Source organism: Canis lupus, chromosome 9 (genome assembly GCF_003254725.2).
Source record: "Canis lupus dingo isolate Sandy chromosome 9, ASM325472v2, whole genome shotgun sequence".
NCBI lineage: Eukaryota > Metazoa > Chordata > Mammalia > Carnivora > Canidae > Canis > Canis lupus.
In genome coordinates, this window is record NC_064251.1 from 61,963,239 (window position 1) to 61,985,707 (window position 22,469).

A 22,469-nucleotide genomic window follows, 5' to 3' on the forward strand; every position below is an offset into this window, starting at 1 on the left:
TTTCCACCAGCAATTAATGAGATTTCCCGTTTCTCCATGACTTTATCAGCATTCTATTGTCAGGTTTTGGATTTAGCCATTGTAATAGGAGAATAGTGGTATTTCACTGTTTTCTTTTTTTCTTTTCTTTTTTCTAAAGCAGACGTTTTTACTATTTTTATTATTTTTTATTCATTCATGAGAGACACAGAGAGAGAGAGGCAGAGACACAGGCAGAGGGAGAGGCAGGCTCCATGCAGGAGCCTGACGTGGGACTCGATCCCAGGTCTCCAGGATCAGGCCTTGGGCTGAAGGCAGGCACCAAACTGCTGAGCCACCGCGGCTGCCCTATTTCACTGTTTTCATTTGCACTTCCTTAAAGACATATGATGTTGAGTATCTTTTCTTTTTTTTTTTTTAATATTTTGTTTATTTATTCATGAGGCGGGGCGGGGGGGCGGGCAGAGGGAGAAGCAGGCTCCATGCAGGGAGCCCGATGTGGGACTCAATCCCGGGTCTTCTCCAGGATCATGCCCTGAGCCAAAGGCAGGTGCCAAACCGCTGCGCCACCTGGGAACCCTTGAGTATCTTTTCATTTGTTTGTTTGCTGTGTATCTTCTTTGGTGAGATGTCTGTTCAGATCTTTTGCCTGTATTTTAATTGGGCTATTGGGTTGCCTTTTTCCTTACTGTTGAGTTTTAAGAGTTCTTTGTGTATTTTGGATACAAGTCCTTCATCAAATATGTCTTTTGTAAGGGTTTTCTCCAAGAATATGGCTTATCTTTTCATTTTCATAACAGTGTCTTTCATAGGTCAGTCCTTAATTTTCTTAAAGCCTAACATCATTTTTTTTACTTTCATGGACCTTGCCAAAAGGTGTTGTATCTCAAAATGCATATCCAAATCCAAGGCCCCCTAGATTTTCTCCTATGTTATCTTCTAGAAGTTTTATAGTTTTTCATTTTACGTTTAGGTCTATGATTTATTTTAAATTACTTTTTTTTGTGAAAGGTATAAAGTCTGGTCTAGATTTTGTTTTTTTTATATGGATGTCTAATTCCAGTACCATTTGTTGAAAAGACTAGTTTTTCTCCACTGAATGGCCATTGCTTCTGTATCAAAGATTAGTTGATTATACTTGTGTGAGTCTATTTCTGGACTCTATTCTGTTCCATTGATCTATTATATGTTCTTTTGCTAATGCTATGTGGTTTTGATTAATATAGCGTTATAGTAAGTATTGAATTTGGCTAGCGCTAGTCTTCTGGCTTGGTTCTTCTAGAACTTCAGTATTGTGTTGCCTATTCCGGCCTTTTGTCTTCCCATATAAATTTTATTTTATGTTTTTCAAGATTTATTTACTGGGTCGTCTGGGTGGCACAGCCAGCTAGTGTCTGACTCTTGGTTTCAGCTCAGGTTGTGATCTCAGGATCATGAGATGGAACCCCACATCAGGCTGCATACTCAGTGCAGAGGCTTTGAGACTCTCTCTCCTTCTGTGCCCTCCCTCATCTCATCTCTCTTTATTTTAGAGAGGGTGTGAGTGATACGGGAGAGCTTGGTGCTTGTCTCACAGAGTCAAAGAATGCATCTCTCAGACAAATGAGATAGAAGGGGATAGAAGTTTATTAAGTGAGAATACAGAGGAAGCTCTCAGAAGTGAGAGGGGTCCCAACTGGGTTACCACTGAGGGTTTGTAGGGTTGGTCTTTTATCGGAAGCCAACCAGGGAACCTAAATCCTTTTAACATTATCTATTGATGTCACCATTGAGTAAAGACTAGTGATAACATCTTTAATGCCTTACTGCTTCGTTGGGCTCTGATTTTTCTTTGTTGGTCACAGATGACTGTCGTAAAAAAGACACCCTCCCCACCCACACCTAGGGCAGGGTGGTCTGGCTTGCTCTCTTATCTCTGGTTTACTTATCTCTGATTTACTTGTACCTTGGCATTTTTGGGATTCTGTGAGCCTGATTCCATGGCCCCCTACCTAGCCCTGCCAAGCCCTATTTGTCCCTAACTCAGGAGGGACAGAGGGAGGAGAGAATCCCCAAGCAGACTCTCTACTGGGTGCAGAGCCCAACATGGGGCTTGGTCCCTGGACCCCGAGATCATGACCTGATCCAAAATTGAGTTGGATGCTTAACCAACTGAGCTACCCAGGTGCCCCACCCCCCATATTAATTTTAGATTCACTTGGTTGATATCCACAAAATAACTTGCTGGTATCTTAATTTGTAATGTGTTGAGTTTATATACCTTTTCTTTCTTTCTTTTTTTTTTTTTTTTGTCTTACTGTATTAACCAAAACGTTGAAAAGGACTGATGAGAGGGAACATCCTTGCCTTGTTCCCAGGCTTAGGGGGAAAGCATCTAGTTTCTCACCACTAAGTATGATGTTAACTGTAGGGTTTTTTTTTAATAGATATTCTTTATCAAGTGAAAATAATCTATTTAGAGGGTTTTTTTAAAAAATCATGAATGGGGGGCAGCCCCCGTGGTGCAGCCGTTTAGCGCCGCCTGCAGCCTAGGGCGTGATCCTGGAGATCCTGGATCGAGTCCCACGTTGGGCTCCCTGCATGGAGCCTGCTTCTCCCTCTGCCTGTGTCTCTGCCTCTCTCTCTCTCTCTCTCTCTCTCTCTGTCTCTATGAATAAATAAATAAATAATCTTTAAAAAGAATAAAAATAAATAAAAATCATGAATGGGTATTTGATTTTGTCAAATGGTTTTCCTGCATCTATCAATATGATAATATGAGTTTCTTCTTTAGCTTATTGATGCAATAGATTATATCAATTGTTTATTGGGTATTAAAGTAGATTTGCACACCTGGGATAAACCCCATTGGTAATGGTGTATAATTATTTTTATACATTATTAAATTCCATTTGGTAAAATTTTGTTGAGAATTTTTGCATCCATGTTCTTGAGAACTATTGGTCTATGGTTTTTCTTTCTAATAATGTCATTATCTGTTATTCGACTAATGCTGGCCCCATAAAATGAGTTAGAATGTGTTCCCTCTGCTTTTATATTCTGGAAGAGATGGAAGAGAATTGGTATAATTTCTTTCTTAAATGTTTGATAGAATTTACCGGTGAAATCAACAGAGCCTATGGTTTTCTTTTTTGAATTTGAAAGATGATTAGTTATTGATTCAATTTCTTTAATAGAGATAATCCTATCTAGATTATCTGTTTCTCTTTGTGTGAATTATGGTAAATTGTGTTTCTCAAGGAATTGGTCCACTTCATCTAAGTTACCAAATTTGTAGGCAGAGAATTATTAATAATATTCCTTTATTATCCTTTTCTTTTTTTTTAGAGAGAGGGGGGAGAGAAAGAGGGACAGAGACAGAAGGAGAATTTAATCAGGCTCCACACCTTTTTACAGTGCAGTGTAGAGCCCAACATGGGGCTCATTCTCACAATCCTGGGATCATAAGCTGAGCCGAAATTAAGAGTTGGACACTTAACTGACTGAGCCACCTGGGCACCCCTCTTTTATTATCCTTTTAATGTCCATAGGATCAGTAGTGATCATCCCTCTTTCATTTCTGATATTAGTAATTGTTAATTACCAATTAGTAGTCTGTTACGGTGAATGTTCCACGTGACCTGAAAAGAATGTGTATTCTACTCTCGTAAGATGAAGTATTTTGTACATGTCAATTAGATCCAGTTGATTGATGGTACTGTTCAATTCAACTATATCCTTACCAATTTTCTGCCTGCTGAATCTGTCAATTACTGAGAGAGGGGTGTTAAAATCTCCAACTTAATAGCAGATTTGTCTATTTTCCCTTGCAATTCTATCTGTTTTACCTCACATATTTTGACACTCTGTTTTTAGCTACATACATGTTAAGGATCATTCTGACTTCTTGGAGAATTGACCCCTTCATCATCATATAATGCCCACCTTTATCCCTGCTAAGTTTCTTTGTTCTGCAGCCTGCTTCGTCTGAGTTAATTTACCTACTCCAACTTACTTTGGGTAGTGATATATTGTTATCTATCCCTTCCCTTTTTATCTATGTCTTTATGTTCAAAGAGGATTTCTTGTAGACAACATACAGTTGGATTTTGTTTTTTATCTACTCTAACAATCTCTGTCTTTTAATTGACATATTTAAACCATTCACATTTAAAACAATTATTGCTATGAATTCTTCTTTACATGTTTGGTAGAATTCACCAGTGAAGCCATCTGGTCCTAGAGTTCGGTTGTTGGGAGGTTTTTGATGACAGATCCAATCCCCTTACTGATACTTGGTCTGCTCAGAAATTCTATTTCATTATGATTCAGTCCTGGTAAGTTGTATGTTTCAAGTAACGTATCCATTTCTTTTATGTCATCCAAAGACACTGTTCCTGGACATTCTCCTTTTCTTTATTCTTTCCCTTTGCATTTTAGTTTGTGACATTTTGATTGACATGTCTTCAGGCTCACTGATTCTTTCTTTGGCCATGTTTAGTCTACAGATGAGTCCATTGGGGACATTCTTCACTTCAGTTATGGCGTTTTTATTTCTATTTCTTTCGATGCTTTCTTAGAGTTTCCATCTCTCTCCTTACATTGCCCATCTGTTATAGAGTATTGCCAATTTCCTCCATTAGAGCCCTTAACATACTAATCATCAATATTTTTAATTCTCCATTGCATGATTGCAACATTGTATCATAACTGAGTCCACTTGTGATGCTTGCTTTGTCTCTACAGACAAATTTTTTTTCTTGTCTTTTAGCATGTCTTGTTGAAAGCCAGACATGGTAGACCAAACAGTAGGAACTGAGGTAATCAGGTTTTCAGTGTGAGGTTTTATATTAACCTGATTAGGTGCTGGGCTTTATTTAATATTTGCCAGGGCTGGAGGTGCCAGAGGCTTCAGTTTCATTGGTTTCATTTTCTCCCCCTGTTGTCCTTGGGCTTTCCTAAAAACTCCTTCTTCAACAGTCTTTGTCTTGGAGCTGTCAATTGTTATCCACTTCTGTTACATTGGAGCCCTTTTGATGTGGTCTAAGGTGCTGAAGAGAGACAGCATTTGCTAATCTTGTGATTAAATCTCAATTTCTTAGTGGCCTTGATTCCCCTGACTGTGACATTCAGAAGTGTCTCTTAGCCCTTTTTTTCTGCCTTTATGTGATATAGGAAGGCCAAAAAGGCTGGAGTTTAATTGCCCTTCCCTCTCAGCTCAGATAAACTTCTGGTAAACTAGTCTTCCTGGAAGGTGGTCTTTTGTTATGGAGAACACTCAGAACAGGTTTCAAAAAGATTACTTCCATGCCTACACCCCTGCCTGAGGTACACGGGATTTTTCTCCAGTCACCATCTTGAGAACCAAGGGATTCTGGAGGTAAAACCCACAAAAATGTGGAGGACCCTTAAAACTGGGCTCCAGGAGTGTTCTAACTCTCAATCTCCTCCATACTCGGCCTCTGGCAAATCCTCAATCACCAATGAAGCATTCTTACCAGTAACTGGCTCCAGCAGCCACTGCTGCTGGTAAACTAACCCTGGTTATGATTTTCTGTTTTCACTTGTCTGTCCAGTTTTCAGGGTGGCACTCTGCCCTGTGAACTCAATTCTCTGATGGATGTAAGGGAAATCATCGGCTTTCAGTCTGATTCTCTTTTTTCCTGTGGTGAGGACTGAAGTGATGACTTCCAAGTTCTTTACATGTAGTACTGAAGCTGGAAGTCCTCTATATGCATTTTACACTGCTCATGTCAACCTGGACAGTTTATATTTCTACTCAAGGTTTCAGAGAAGAGATCTGAGGCTCAGAAAGGTTAGGTAATGTGCCCAGGTCACCCAGCTAGTGGGTGGCAGAGCCAAAATTCTTTGTCTTCCAATTCTAATGGTCTTTGAGAAGCTATCAATTCTAAGCATTCCAGAAATATTTACTATATAGGCTTTTTCAGAGATTTTCTATGGAATTCTTGGTGAAATCAAGAGAGTGAAATGAGTCTCATGATCCACCTGACCAGTCTCTCTGTAGCCAATAAAATGGCTGAGTTAGCCACGATAGAGCCTTATCCAGCCCAGAGTCCATATCTCTCATACATGGCCAACTTCAGTATTCACTAGTAGCATCCTCCAATGTGTGTTTACTGCCATAGAATCCTAGTGTTTAAAACCTGAAGTGGGGACGCTTGGGGGGCTCAGCGGTTGAGCACCTCCCTTCGGCCCAGGACATGTCCCTGGAGTCTTGGAATCAAGCCCCATGTCGGGCTCCCTGCATGGAGCCTGCTTCTCTCTCTGACTGTGTCTCTGCCTCTCTCAATCTGTGTGTCTGTGTCTCTCATGAATAAATAAATAAAATCTTAAAAATAATAATAATAAATGAATAAAATATGAAATGCCTGGGAAATCACCTATTCCAACACCTTTGCTTTACACATGAGACCCTGAATCCAAGTGACCCTAAGACCCTGGTAAGTTAATGGAAGAACCACCTGCCATCCAGCGGCTTCCTACCTCCTTCCTCCCTCCTCCTACTTCCTACCTTGCTCCTTTTCCTAGATCTGTCTAGGAATTAAATTACCCATTTATTTTGAGATAGCCAATACACAGCATGTGATAAAACCTACACTCCACCCCATCCTTTGCCGTATGGGGGAGGGAAGGGGCAGACATCATGCCCATGGGGTGTACCCTGCATCTTACTGGGAGACTTGGGACTTCTAGTGGTCAGGTGTGTCAGCCTTCATAAGTGTACCCTGAGATCTAGGTAGACCAGTGGTTCTCAAAGCAGGGGTTGGTTTTGTATCTTCCCTCCTGCCCCTGAAGACATTTGGTCATATCTGGAGACATTTTTGGTTGTCACAACTAGGGAAGAAGGGAAGTTGCTTTGGCATCCAGTGGGCAGAGGTCAACATTGTTCTTAACATTCTGCAATATATAGGACAGATTTCCCCACAACAAAGAATTTTTTGGCCCCAAATCTGGAAAGTATCACGGTGAAGAAAGCCTGAGATGGAGTATGCTGATTCAGGATCTCCACTATTGCTCTCTGCTTACTTGAAATAGCCACATTTTCCCTTTGGCTTCCCTAAAAGACAGCTACTGGGCCCAGGGGTGGGGGAGCAGGTCCCCATGCCCCATCATGCTCAGATGATGCAGCTGCCAATACACACAGGGTGAGAAACTGTGTGTACCTGAACTGTTGAGTGAGACCTTACATGACTGAAGTGCTTTCTTCTTGGTGGCAGGTGGGTGTCTCTGCCCACACTTCCCCACTGATCACGTCTGTGAAAGGAGGAGGAAGCCTTATGTAAGCGCAGCCTCATAGAACCTTCTGTCATTTTGGCACTCTGGGGCTGGGGAAAGCCTCTTCCTCCTGAAGCCCCAGGGGAATGCAGTTCTGTCCTTAACCAGCCCCATGGGGACTGCTTGCCACCCGAAGATAGAATCTGAGCCCTTTAGCCTTTGAGATTGGCCTGGCCAGCCTCCTCACCGTCCCCTGCAACCCCAGCCCCTCATTCCAGCTCCACTCTCCTCCCACACTCCAGGGAGCCGCTGCATGGGCTACTCTGAGACAGAAAAACATGCTTCCGTTCGTGCCTCTGCTCCTGCCAGTAGGCTTCACCTCGCTTGATCGTGTTTGCGGATGTCTGTATCCCTCTCCACCTGTCCCCAGTGGATCCTGAGCCCATGCATGACTCACAGCTGGGGCCCAGGGCTTAGCCCAGTGAAAGCTAATCGAAAAGATGAGTAAGTGAATAAATGAAAGAACAAACCGGTGGATGGAACGTCACTGCTCCTCATTCTCAGAGTGGCCACTTCTACGGCCCTCATGATTCCCTGTGGCTCACCTGGTTACCTAGACACAGGACACGCGACCTCAGCCCTGCTTCTTCCTGCCACTGATGTTGTGTGATCTTGAACAAGTCACTTGCTGTCTACACCAGGTGCACCTACGGTAACCAGCTGTAAAACTGGAGCATGGCCCAGGTGTGATCCTGAATATAGGAGGTAGTAGAACCCCTACCAAGTTCAGGACTCCCCCAATCCTCCATTTGTGGTGGCCCCAACTGGCCCCCAGACAGCACTGCTCTTGAGCAGTACAGTGACAGAAACATTTCAAGCACTAATAAAATTACCTTCTCTAAAGAAGGCAATTTGCATGTTAATGTTTTGGGTAATTCTGTGCAGCTCCAGTGCCCTCGGGGCTGCAGTTTCTCTCTGACAAAGTGATAAAAATAAACTCCCGCATAAAAGAGCATTTCTCTTCTCTCTCATTTGTGCTCTAAAGTGACATTCTTAATGTGAGTCAAGCTGAAACCCACTTCTTGATCTTGTTTTTGACACTGATCTGCCTCCCATCACCGTTCTCAGTGACGGGCTGGCTCCTCAGATCTCCTCAGAGGGGTCTCTCCTTGAGACCCAGGCTCCATCCTCCTGGTGAGAATGGGCACCCCCACCCCCAAGGCTCCAGACTCTGGTGTTCTGTGAATTCCAGACATTACAGCCAGTTAGCGGGAGGCAGGCATGGAGCACAGGGAAAAGGCTGCCTTCAGCAGGGACAGAGTGGCCGGTCTTCCCCCAGATGGCCCTTTTTTAAAAACAAAAACAAAACTACAGTGGATGGAGAGCCTGAGACTGCCCTCCAGGGCACCAGACTGCTGGGCCTGGCCCCTCTGATCACCAAGAGACAATAAGTAAAGAAGCTCAAATTTTGGGGTGTCCTCATGTGTCCGACACACATCAGGCCCCTTCCATCTGTATTTTCTCATTGAAACTTTACAAGAGCAGGGTAGGGTGGGTAGAAGCTGAGGCTCCCAGAAGTGAAAGGAATGATCCAAGTTCACCTGCCAGCCCATAATAGACCCTGAACTTGAACACAGGCCTGTGTGGGTGCTTGTGGCTGTGGATGAGCCGACCAGTGGGAGAGGAGACAGTTGACATTCCCCTAACACCTACTGTGTGCCGTGTATTATGTCTAGATATTTCATTCAGTCCATCTACTAATGTGAGAGACCGCATGTGCAGTGACCCTTAGGACACCCAGGTCTCATGCCTCTGACAGTCTGGCAGCAGAGGCAGATAGAGAGGAAACATAAAAACACAGAAATAAGCCTGTATTTACATGTGATGAGCTCAACGAGATAACTAAGTTTCAGGGAGAATGGCAGAGACCTAATTTACACTAGGAGGTGGTTCAGGGAGCCTGTCAGAGCACCGTCGCTGATGTCTTAAGGGCCAAGGGTGTGAAGACTGAGGGAAAGAATGTTCCAGCAGAGGGAACGGTTAGTGACAAAAGCCCTGAGGCGGGAGAGTGTGCAGGAAGGTCTGGGGAACAAAAGCTGGCAGTGAGGGGAGAGGCACACAAGCAGAGAGGGGGGTTCTGGAAGGCGGGGGGGGGGGGGGGGGGGGGTGTCAGCGGTGTGGGGGGGTTGCTACAGAGGCAGGCAGGAGGTGCTAGATCTTGCTGTGGCTCCTAACAGGTTAAGGAAGTGGATGTTGCTCTGAAGGCTGTGTTGGAAGGGGCAGTGCCAGAAACAGGGCGACCAGTAAGGAGGTTGCTGGGAGGGCAGGGGAGCCTTGGGGGGTGGTTGGCGATGGTAGAGAGGGAGGGGGGCGGTGGGAGAGAAGTCTCGAAAATGGCTCTCCAATTTCTGGCTTGAACAGTGTGGTGGGTGGCGATAGTATTTATTGAAATGGGTACGATTTAAGGTAAAGCAGGATGGAGGGGGGAAACCAGAGTTCCATTTGTCACAGGCTCTTTGAGATGCTAATGAGATACCCTGGTGGCAGAAAAGGGGTCTGGCCGGGGCGAGGGATTGGAGCATCAATCCATAGAAGATATTTAAAGCCTAGGGAATGAATGACGGGAAGAGAGAGACCTGTCTTAGTCAGTGCCCAGGCAGAGAGACCTGCAGGACCCCACGCTCCGTGAACAAGAGGAGTCAGTAGAGCACTGGAGCCCCTGAACCAGGAGTTGCCAGAAAGATACAGAGAAAAGCCAGAGAGTGGGGCATCGGAAAAATAGGAGAATGCACTTTAAGGAGGGAGGCTTCCCCACTGACCAATGCTGCAGAGGGAGTGGGAAGGGGAAGGAAGGTGGCCAGGCTTTTGGCAGGAGCAGTTCCAGTAGAGGGGGCGGGGATGGAGGCCCACCCTGAGGGGTGGACACAGCATCTCTGTGGGCCATTCGGCTGATCTAGGGGGCACCAGGCCTGAATTCCAGACCACCCACCTCTCCTCCCACAGGCGTCTGCGGGCTTTCTGGACTCTTCTGCAATTTTCTGCTGCTTCCTCTGCATTCTGACCCTATCCACTCCCCAATACACGCTCTAGCTCTCTCTCTCTCTCTCTCTCTCCCTTACACACACACACTCTTTCCCCTCTGCTCCAACAAAGGAAGGTTCACACACCTCTGTATCCACCTGGTGAGTGTCAGCCAGTGTCTGTGGACTTGAATCACCCAGAATGCTGGCACACAAACCCTCTAGAGCCAGGCTGCCAAGGGGACGAAGAGTTAGATTTGCTCTATGAAAGGACAGACTGGAGGGGACTTGGCACATTTCAGCTCAGAGGCAGAGAACACATGATAGGAAGGGGTCTCCGGGGAGGTGATGAGCACCCCGCCTCTGGAGAAGACCAAGTAGGGGCCAGATGCCCGTTGTTAGCAATGCCAGGGAGGGCAGCCATGGCTCGGGATCTCAGGGGGGCCTCCAGGCCAACAGACCATACTAGAACCGGTCATTCCTCCGTGTAACCTGTGGCTCTCTCCTTGACTCTCGAGCAAGCCTGACGCAGCTAGTGTGCTGAGAGGGCAGATTCACAGCGCCTGGGTTTGAATCCCCACCCCACCTCTGGGCTGTGGAACTCTGCCCAAATACCTCTGGGGTACCTCTGTGTGCCCTAAAAGCCTCTGGCACCCAGCTAACACACAGAGCCCAAGACAAAAGCAGTTTTTCTATGTCATTAAACACTGATGAACAGCCCAAGGGTTATAAATGTATCCACCGCCCAGATTTTGTTTTGAGGATTAAATGAGAGGTGCCCCTGAAGAGTTCGCCACAGTGCCTGGTGCATACTAAGCCCTACTCATAGTAATTCTTATTACTTTGAGTGTTATTGTCCTGTAAGGGCCTGGATTGTGTTATTTTTGAAATCCTTTCCATGCCAGAGGTTTTAACCACTTGCTGAGCAATAAGTGTGGAACCTCAGAAAGTTCTGCTGCAGCCATTAATCCCATGAGAAATGTCTGGAATTGCTCCAAGGAGTTACAGGAAGCGGCGACAGGTCCCGTAGCCCATCTTCCCCGCCAGTGACTCAGAAGCTTGTGTCTGTGGTGATGGAACCGGGTGATGCTGGATGGGACTGGAGGGGGACCTTGGGCCACTTTGTGCTGTTCAGCAGTGTGACCCGTGCCTAACGAAATGATGAAGGAGCTGCTTTCGACTTTGGTTCTGTTTGTTATTCGGGTGTCACAGGCTCCTGGCGATAATGATTTTCTTGCAAGGTCTTTTTATGATTCATTCCTGACACTTACTAATTTTTCCATCCAGACAACGACAAAGGTGATGGTGACTTGTCACCGCTGTAATGGGTAAATACAACGACTGGGTGTGTGCCCTTCTGTTCTCGAACTGTGTGGGAAGAGGTGGGAGTGAAGAGGCTCTTCCTTCTCTAAAAAGATGGGCCTTCTGGAAGTTGCCATCTGATTTGGAGTGAGACAGTGCAGAGCAGTGGTGGGAACCCCAGCATGGGCACTGTCCCAGAGTATGACCTTGGGCAGGTGGCAAGATGTTTCGGGATTTCTGTGAGATGACCTGAGCACACAGGAAGAACACACAGTGTGAATTCCTGTGGGCACGGTGCCCCCGATAAGTCACTACCATTTTTTGAACATTCAGAAGTTACCATCCCTGCCCATGCTTCTGGAGTCTCAAGAAATCACCCAGTGTGCAAAAGGAGAAACTGAGGCCTAAAGAGGGGAGGAGACTAGTTCGAGGCCCCACGGGGACAGAGACTATTCTCTCCTGAAGCCCTGCACAACTCTTCCTCCCTGTCATCCCAGCCCATGTGCTCTTTATTCTACAAACCAGTGTGGAGCATCTGCTCTGTGGTTGCTGAAGATAGAAGTGAAGACACCTTTGCCTCATGACAGTCCAGTGTGGAGACAAGCGATCAGCTGTCAGCCACAAAAGAAGCAAATGAAACCAAAGCCATGATAGCACTGCAGGATATGTGGTGAGGGCATAGAAACCCAAGAGGGGGCTAGCCCGGGGCTTCCGAACAGCTGTTATTAAGCACCACGTTGGGCTTTCTCTGGGCAGTGTCTTATAAAAACCACCTGGGAGAGGTGTAATGTCCTCACTTTGCAGGTACAGAAGCAGAGACCTGGAGAGGTGAAACCACTTGCTAAAGACAAGGCCACTAGTTTATGGCAGAGCTGGACCCAAACCAGCGCGTGTGACCTCCCGCCATCACTGTCCCATGAGCCTGGTACCGTCTCATGGGAAATGCCCTGGTTCCATCTCTTGAAACGGAGTCCTTTGAGACCCCAGCCCTGGCCCAGAGAGACCACACTCGTGTTTGGGAGCAGCCGATGGAGCCAGGCTGCCAGACTCCCTAAGAAAGGAAGGAAGGTTCTGGTGATTAACCACCTTGGAGCTGGTACAGGTTTCACAGGCAACCCTTGTGGGAAACATTCAACTGCACAGAAAAGAATCACTAAGCTAATTCTAGTCAAGATCATTTAGCTTTATTTCCTACCAACGATTCCAAACAGAAAGCCTGCATACTTACACATTTAGAATTTCACTATGAGACAGAAACATGTCTTCTAGGTGGGTCATAGCACACCAATACCTTGAAGTGCTTTGCTGAGCATGGAAGCTCAGGTGTTTTGTTTTTGTTTTGTTTTTGTTTTGTTTTTAATTCATGAGAGACACAGAGAGAGAGAGAGAGAGAGAGAGAAAGACAGAGGCACAGGCAGAGGGAGAAGCAGGCTCCATGCAGGGAGCCCAACGTGGGACTCGATCTCGGGTCTCCAGAATCAGGCCCTGGGCTGGAGGCAGGCGTTAAACCACTGAGCCACCCGGGCTGCCCAAAGCTCAGGTATTTTTAAGAGGAAAAAAATATCTCCTATTCAGTCTGGGATAATATCCCCTGGCTGTCCACAATGATTTGGATTTAATTATATCCAAATATGCAAATGTGTCCTGTAACCTGTAAACTGGACAAACCGCATGGCCTCTGTGGGTCTGCACTCCTCACGCTTGTCATAGCGTCCTCTTCTGAGCCTCACCTGGAGAACCAGACGAGAAAACGGATATGCTTTGTGAATTGGCCAAGTGTTAGGCTGTTTTGGTCCTTGAGCCCCGGAATTGATGATGGGATCATTGGAGATGTCACTAAGTCCTGTGTGCAAGGATCCCTCCCCAGGGGTGGGGACCAGAAGGACTCCTGAGGCCACAAGGAGTCTGTGGCCCATTGACTGATAGAATGAGGCCATGGTCTGTCAGGGGCTGCATCCCCACGTTCAAGTGACAGTCTCAGGTGAGAGACGTGCATATGGCAACATCCGGAATGTTTCAAAGGCTGCTTTCTCCAGCGACATCCATCAACCAAATAAAAGTCTCAAAAAATATTCAACAGCTTATCTTCAGGGATGGGCGGCAGGTGGGCTAAGCCTATTTGCAGGGACTCGCGGCTCTCCGCCTCCTTACAGACATCCTGCAGAGTGGATGGGACCTCGTTCGCCATCAGGCGGGTGTTATACCTTCCTTCGTGTCTTTCTTTTCAATAACCCAAAGAAACATTCTGACTTGGCCATCGCTTTAAAGGCTTGTGAAGCAGCTGTGGAGTAAAGAAGTCTCAAGAACGGTTCCTATGGTCTCCTACCATCCAGCTATGTGACTTTGGCAAGTCTCCTGAGTGTAAGATGGGACTGATCCTGCCACCTGCTGTGTAGGGCTTCTGTGAGATTAAGTTAAACAATGCATGTGAAGCCTTTAGTTCAGGGCCTGGCCCATGTAAGGGCTCCATACTTATTAACTAATGTTGTTTGTTACTGTCACAGGTCACCACAGCAACGTTACCAAAGAGATGCCTCCAACTCCAAGTGAGAGCTGGGGTGGGAGTGGCGTTCAGGTAGCTGGCAGGAGAGCAGGGGAGAGAGGGAAGGTTTCTTCTATTTCTCCTCAATGGCTCCGGTGACCTCAAAGACTTGGGTGCTGGTAGGAGAGTGTCTCCGAGGGCTGGGTGAGCTGTAGCAGAACCGACAAGCCAGGAAGCTATAGAATTGTTAAAACCCTAATCCCCAACGTGACTGCATTTGGAGATGGAGCATCTAAGGAAGTAACCGAGCCTAAATGAGGTCATAAGGACAGGGCCATGATCCAAAGAGACTGGTGTCCTTATAAGAAGAGACACCAGAGGGCTGGCTCGCTCTCTCTATGCCCCATGAGGACTAGAGAGAAGGCAGGCGTCTGCAGGCCGGAAAGAGAGCTCCCACCAGAATTCAACCCTGCCTGCAGCTGGATCTAGGACTTTCAGCCTCCAAAACTATGAGAAAAATCTGTGTTGTTAAAGGCCCTAGGCTGTGGTATGCTCGCTATGGCAGTCCAAGCAGACAAAGATCCTGAGGAGGGGTGAACAGTGGGATTTCAGCGGAGGAGCTTGTTCTGGGCATCCCCCCCTGGTCCATGACTGCCCACAGCAGGGCTCGCCCAGCACTAGGCTTCACAGAGACCATCCTCTTCACTTCTTTACTCCACTGCCGCCTCGAGAGCCTTTAAGGAGATGGCCAAGATCGAGTCTTCATTCCAAAGTTTCCTGCTCACGCACGGGTGCAGGATCACCAACGCTGATGTTACAATTGTCATTTCAAGGACCTCGTGGCCCACGAACAGAACCTCCCGGAGATGGGGACAGGAACCTGCATTTCTGGCAAGGTCTCCAGGCCATTTCATGCGTAACACGTTTGAAAACCACAGGTCTTAAAAAAAAAAAGAAAAAAGAAAAAGAAAACCACAGGTCTTGAGGAGAAGTCCTCCCCCTGGTGTTAGAGGCCTTCCTTCATGAGGCTCCTGACTTGCCCTCACATCCACATCCAACCCATCAGCGGATCATAGATCTGTTGCTACTGCCCTCACACTCTGGGCAGAATCTCATCATCCTCCCCACCTCCGTCATTCCCACCCTGGTCCACGCTGCCAGCAGCCCTCACCTGGACCAGTGCAGTAGCTACTAAGGGACCTCCTTGCTGTCTCTTCACATGTACCCCTTCCTCCTGGTCTCAGCACAGCAGCCGCACTGATCCAGCCACTTCATGTCTCCTTAGTGGCCTCCCATCTTCCTCGGCACGGAACCCAGGCTCTGACCATGGTCTCCAGGGCCCTCTGTGGCCTGGCCTGTGAACCTTTCCAGGCTCATGTTCCTTGGTACAGCCAGAAATGGGCAGGGCCTTGCAGAGGGCAATGGAGTTCTGGCCCACTTAGCAGTCAGCGATACAGCTGGGAGAAACGGGATACGCGGTTTCTCAGAAACCAAGAGAGGACTAAATGCAAAGCCAGAACAATTTCATGGCTTTTCAGCTCCATCATTCAATTTAAAAATAACTCCATCAGATTGTCTTAAAATGCAGACATTTTTAGCCCAAAGACGAGCTTCTCAAAAGTTCAGGGGCAGGTCCTTTTGTGGAGAGAATGAAGTAGGTACAGACTGGACTCGGCAGTGGGGAGAAGGAAAAGGAGGAAGGATGATTTCTCAAGGTGGGGTCCCTGGACCAGTGGCCTCACAAGCACCTGGGACCGTGGTAGAAGTGCAAATCCACAGAACTTCAGGAATCAGGAACTCCAGGGCTGGAGCCCGAAGCCGGTGTTTCCACAAGTTCTTCGGGGTTCTCTGAACCTCTTGAGCCTCTCGTCTGGACCATCTTGGTTTCATGAGCCTGTACCTTGTCTAAGAGAAGAGTTTTCATAGGTTGTCATTCCCTTTGCCCCTTGGCTTATCCTGCTGTCCTCCGCTGGAAGATGCATCACAAGATTGCTGAAGACTTCACAGCCCATTCAAGTGGATTAAACGGATCTTCATCAGAGCCTGCGTGTTCCAGGCTGTACTGGGCAGTAGGGATGTGGAGAAGCCTGGGGCACTGTCCCTGCCTCCAGGAGGACACAGTCCCACTGGGGAGACAGCCTCATACCCATGGATTTGTCTCAATACAAGCACAGAACAAGGGGAAGTCCCGAGATAAGGCAATTAACTTCACCTGGGGTGAGCCAAGGAGAGCGTTACAGACCTCCAGACCTTGGAGGCTGGATTGCAGGCACTTTTTATATAACATGTATATATATATATATTTTTCTAATATCAACAATGAACATGAATTATCTCATTTGGGAGATAGAGAAAAGTGGAAAGAAGGATATAAGAAGACCCTGTAAATCTAGGGCCACTCTCCTGCCACACTGGAGTGTAAGCTGATGGTGAATACCAGTGTGTACATTTCGTTCTCTTTTGGAAGGAACATTTTTTAAAATTTTTATTTATTTATGATAGTCACAGAGAGAGAGAGAGAGAGAGAGAGGCAGAGACACAGGCAGAGGGAGAAGCAGGCTCCATGCACCGGGAGCCTGACGTGGGATTCGATCCCGGGTCTCCAGGATCGCACCCTGGGCCAAAGGCAAGCGCTAAACTACTGCGCCGCCCAGGGATCCCAGAAGGAACATTTTAAAATACTTGAATGGCTCTTCCAACTTTTGCCAAATTGCTCTTCAAAAGTCCACAGCAATTTCTACCGACTCGCTATTACTGTTATTTTACATTTTGGTTAATGGGTGAGCAATAGTGCCCCATGGCTTTAGTGGGACTGGCTGTTTCCTCTCTTACTAGCTAATGTGTGTGAACTACCCATTCATGTGCTTTGTCCATTGGAGGACTCTATATGGTTTCAGTATTTTCCACATCATATTAATTACCAAAACCAGACTTAACATTAAAAAAAACAAAACCCTCAGATTCCTAGGATGTTATTGCAAGAGAATGAATGAGTCAGAAATCAAAAACAGTGATAGACCAAGTGCTTCTGATAGCCTTCTCAATAGTGAAGAGAACGTAACTGGTCTAACATCCAGCGGTGGTGGGTATGGCGAAATGGTATGCAAAGCAAGATTTGGTGGAATACTATGCAACTTTTTTAAAAAAAGATTTATTTATTCATAAGAGACACAGAGAGAGGCAGAGACACAGGCAGAGGGAGAAGCAGGCTCCACGCAGGGAACCCGATGTGGGACTCGATCCCAGAACTCCGAGATCACACCCTGAGCTGAAGGCAGATGCTCAACCGCTGAGCCACCCAGGGGTCCCCCTATGCAGCGATTAAAATAATGTTATGAAGACTGCATAGCAACATACGAAAATGTTTACAATATCATTTTAAGTACAGTAAGTACAAGGCTTAGTGCCTGTGTATTACAGCTAAGTGAAAACACGTCTTCTAGGCAGCCCGGGTGACTCAGCGGTTTAGCGCCGCCTTTGGCCCAGGGTCTGATCCTGGAGACCCCGGATCGAGTCCCGCGTGGGGCTCCCTGCATGGAGCCTGCTTCTCCCTCACCTGTGTCTCTGCCTCTCTGTCTCTCTCTGTCTCTCATGAATAAATAAATAAAATCTTAAAAAAAAAAAAAAAAAACCACGTCTTCTGAGGACAAAGAGAGTGCATAGAAGGCCAGTTGTCAAGGACACTTGAAGTCCAAGAGGGGGGACATTCATGAGCTTTCCTATGCTTTCTGCTGGCATTGTCACTGTATTTTATAATAAATAGTAAGAAGGAAGGAGAAGGACCCAGAAAGAACATGTCGACGGTCTATGGAGAATCTGGAAAAGACAGAAGAGTCCTGCCCCCTGGAAAGCAGTTTGGATTATCTCGAGTGCAGTTCCTCATCCTATTCTCCACGCCCAGCCCGTCAGAGACTCAAAAACTTCCCATTCTCTCAAGCACAGTGAAAACTGTCCCGGGTTCAGCCACCATTTCCTGGGCCACTTGATGAAACGAGGAGCAAGAGCAACGTCTTGTCAAACTCAAACACAGCCCCTCAGAGTGGCCATTGTGGGAACCAGCGACCTACAAACTCGTGGTGTGCGGTGCCGAGTGTCCCTCTTCCCAACCCGCAGTGACCTTCCGATGCTCTCAGACACGCTCGCTAGGGCTCAGCAGACTGTGTGGGGCTCTCGGCCATTGTAGACAGCCGTTCTCCCCGGTCTCTGGCCTGAGAAGTGTCTGGCTTGCTTTCTTATTTTGGTGGTGGTGGTGGTGGTGGTGGTGGTGGTGGTGGTGGTGGTGCAGTTTGAGGTCAGAAGACCTAGGGTCTGGTCCTGCCTCTGCCAGTCACTAGGCCTCATTTACTGTTCCCCTCCTCTGTAAAATGAAGATGCCAGACCAGGCTTGGGGAGCCCCTGGGTGGGGCGGAGGATTGTGCTTGGCTGGGTATGAGGAGGCCAAGAGTCCCCCTAGATGAGTCCCTTGTGGTGAGGAAGGTAAGTGAAGACAGGTTCTGAGCAACCACCCACCTCATGGGATTTCATTTGAGGAATAAAACAAAGCCCACAAAATTTCTGTGGCAATAATAAAATAGGATCCCCCTGGCTGGAACTCCACAACTGGCTTTCAGCTCCCTTTGCCCAGATCAGTGGCTCCTGGCTCTCATCTCCTGGCCTTCCAGCCCTTTTCAGTCTAGTCCAGCTGGGCCCTACTCCACCTGTCCTGCTGTGGGCACCCTGGATTATTGCTGGGCCACATGCCCCTTACCTCCCTGTTCTCTGCCCAGCCCCCCACTCCCAGCTCATCTCTGCCCATCAGAGCCCTACCCATTTTGCCCATTCCTTATTCCAGGAATAAGATGCAGAATCAGCTGCCTGGGTTCAAACCCCAGCTCTGCCACTCACCATTGTGTGACCGGCAGGCAAGTTATTTCTGTTTTCTCATCTGCACAGTGAGAGTTGTAATGGGGATCTGAGTACCTGACCCAGCAGGCCTGGCTCCTGCAAGTCAGTAATGCCCATTGACCTTCACTTCTTTTTTTGTTTGTTTTTTTTGACCTTCACTTCCGCTTCTGTTTTTCCCTGCATGTATATAAACTTTATCAAAGTAGAACATGTATGCAGGAAGTTTGCACTGCGTTTTCCTTAAAGCAGCACATGCAGGTAGCTTCAAATACAAATAGTAGCAAAGGGCTCCTGATTAAAGGTGGCCACGCCTGCATTGCCTCTTCCCACCCGCTAGAATTTCCCGTTGCAGGTTTTCAAAATGGGTACGTGACTGATTCCATGACAGGAATCCCTTGTCCCTTTCACCCTTGCTCACCTACCTCCTGACCCCTGCAATCATCAGTTCATTCTCTGTATTTATATACCAGATTCTGCTTTTTGTTCGCTCGTTTTTTCTTTTTTCTAATTCCACATAAAAAATAAAATAAGCATATGTTTACTATAGAAAATCAGGAAATGTAGACAAGCAAAAAGAAAACCAAGTATAACATCTGAGATCTCATTTCTCATTTTAGAAAGTTTTCTTCTGGGACGATTTAGCCATAATACCTTCTCCCAAAAAAAAAAAAATCCTTGTATTTTTTTTTTTTTTTCTGTGCATTACAGCTTTCATCACAGCCTTATTAGTTTAGGGGAAAGAAACGAATATTTTGTTGAGTAGAAGCTGCTCAGCGCTTGCTATTTCCGCTTGGGCACCACCAGGAAACTTGTTAGGAATGCAGAGTCTCCCCCGCCCTCACATACCGCCCAGGCCCAGAATCTGCAGCTTGACCGGATCATGCACTTTGAAGCTGAGAAGGGTTGCAGACCAGAGCTTCTCCAAGTTGCAATCCATGAACTGTTCCTTAGAGTCCTGGACAAGAGGCCTGAGCCAGAATGTAAACGCCTGCTGTTTCCTTTACAGAGAAAGACTTGCTGCAAAGTACCGCCAGCTGACCTGAACAATGTGATTGATGAGAGGAGTGATTTATATTCTGGCCCAGACTCCTTATCTTGTCAGAGACCAGGGACACACAGTTCCTGGACTTGGCACCCTCTGCTGACCACACTTCGAGTAGTGCTATTTAGATCATGCACTTCTGCAGTTGGGGGCTGGGACTGCACGGAGTTTCTCTGGCTTTGGATCCTGGCTTCTTCCACCCTGCGTGGATCTGCCCCTCCCACTGGCTGTGACAAATGCACACGCATGCACATGCACATGCATGCATCCATGCACACACTCCAGGAGAGCCCTGGCCCATCGTCAGGAAACATTCATCTCTCTGTCTCTCTCTCTCCATCTCTCTCTCTTTCTTGAAGATTTATTTATTTGAGAGAGAGAGAGAGAGAGAGAGAGAGAGAGAACATCCATGGGGGGGCAGTGAGGGAGGAATAGGAGAGAGTAAACCTCAAGCAGACTCCCTGCTGAGCACAGAGCCCAGGAGGTGGGCGGGGGGCCTCCATCTCACGACCCTGAGATCATGACCTGACTTGACATCAAGAGTAGGGTGCTTAACTAACTGAGCCCCGCGGGTGCCCCAGACATCTCTGCATCTTGATGCAGACAGAGGCCCCCTTGCCCTGTGTCTGTTTGCACCATGCCTCTGTTTGCAGTAAAAGGGTTTACACCAGGGTTACCAGTCCCTTTATCAGCTCCTCTCATCAGAGCCAAACAGAGCAGGGGGCTGGCAGAGCATCCAGAGTCAAGAAAAGATGGGCAAAAAAAGCTTGAAAGAAGACAAAAAATGACATCTTTGCTCAGCTCAAGTTCCCAACACAAAAAGAGCTCTCAGATCCCAGGGTCCATATATCATCCCGGATTCACAAAACCCAGGCCAGGCATCTCCCTGCAAACAGCAGCAGGCAAATAATGTACCTGCGCTGGGAAGCAAGGCCACTGAGAAGGTACGGGTGAGCAGAGGCCACGCTGGCCTCCTTAAGGTACTATGTGACATCCTGTCCAGTCTGAGTGTCCCCTTCCCTGAGGAGCCCAGGGAGTCCCATGACTTTGAATCATGGGGTTCATTTTTACTAGGACATAGGGAAGACCTAGAACTTTTCATGCAGCACAACTTAGTTAAAAGAATTGAGAGCCAGAGTTTGAATTTCTAGGCCACTAATTTCTGGCTGTGTGACCTTAGGGAAGTTACTCAGCCTCTCCGAATGTTAGTTTCCTCATCTGCAAAGTGGGACATGATAATACTGATCTCAAAAACGTGTTGTGAGGATTAGTGGCAACGTCTGTAAAGTACCTAGCACTAGCTCACTTGTTCACCCCTTCCCTCCCTCACGTAGTCAGCATTCTGCATTGAGCACTGGGTGTCTGGCGCTGGGGGAAGAGTGGCGAGCTGGAGCTTACAGCCAGTGGGGAAGATGATAGAGATTGTTGAAGAACCAACCACACAAACACTGAACAAGAGCTACGAAGGAAAATGCAGGACGCCTATGGCAGGGCCCCTCTCTAATCTGGGGATCAGGGAAGGTTTCACTGAGCAGGTGATTTGGGGCTCAGATCCCAAGGATGAGTAGGAACTGAAGAGGCAAAGTAAGGGAAGAACATTTCAGGGACATAATGGGGACTCCTATTAACTCCTATTACCTCCTAGAATATCCTTTTGGGTCGAGAGAGGGGTCAGGTTTATTTTACTCCTTGAGGAAAGGTTTATATACAGCAAAATACACAAATCTTAAGGTACAATTTGCTGAGTTTTGACAGATGCACACACCTGGGCAACCAATACCCTCTATCAAGATCGGAAACCGGGATCCCTGGGTGGCGCAGCGGTTTGGCGCCTGCCTTTGGCCCAGGGCGCGATCCTGGAGACCCAGGATCGAATCCCACGTCGGGCTCCCGGTGCATGGAGCCTGCTTCTCCCTCTGCCTATGTCTCTGCCTCTCTCTCTCTCTCTCTCTGTGACTATCATAAATAATAAATTAAAAAAAATTAAAAAAAAAAAAAGATCGGAAACCTTGCCATCAGACTTCTCAGGAAGTAACTTTTTCCGTTGTTACAAAAGTTAGGGGCTGGTTTTAATTTTTTTTTTTTTTAAGATTTTATGTATTTATTCACGAGAGGCACAGAGAGAGGCAGAGACACAGGCAGAGGGAGAAGCAGGCTCCGTGCAGGGAGCCCGACGTGGGACTCGATCCTGGGACGGAGGGATCACGCCTGGGGTTGAAGGCAGATGCTCAACCGCTGAGTCACCCAGGGATCCCAGGGGCTGGGTTGTAATGCAAACGTTTGATGGTGGAACAGAGGGATAAGGGCTTGGGCTAGCTTTAAATCCCAGCTCCCCCACTTTCTACCCATGTGACTTTGCCCAGCTGCCTCCACTTGTCCGAGACTTAGTTTCCTCATCTATAAGACAGTTAACTCAGCCCACCTCATAGGATGATTAGGGATTGAGTGCCCAGGGGGTGCCTGGCGCAAGGTAGGCACTCTGGGGGTTAACCTAGAAGCTAAAGTTCCCAGAGTGGAAACAGTGGTGAGGAAGAAGCCTGGTGGC

At 47.2% G+C, this 22,469-nt stretch overlaps 1 protein-coding gene across 6 annotated transcripts in view; it reads left to right on the top strand.

Annotated features, from left to right (window-relative positions):
- Positions 1-22,469, top strand: part of TTLL11 (tubulin tyrosine ligase like 11) — a 245,235-nt gene that overhangs the window by 217,018 nt on the left and 5,748 nt on the right. The window lies entirely within an intron of this gene.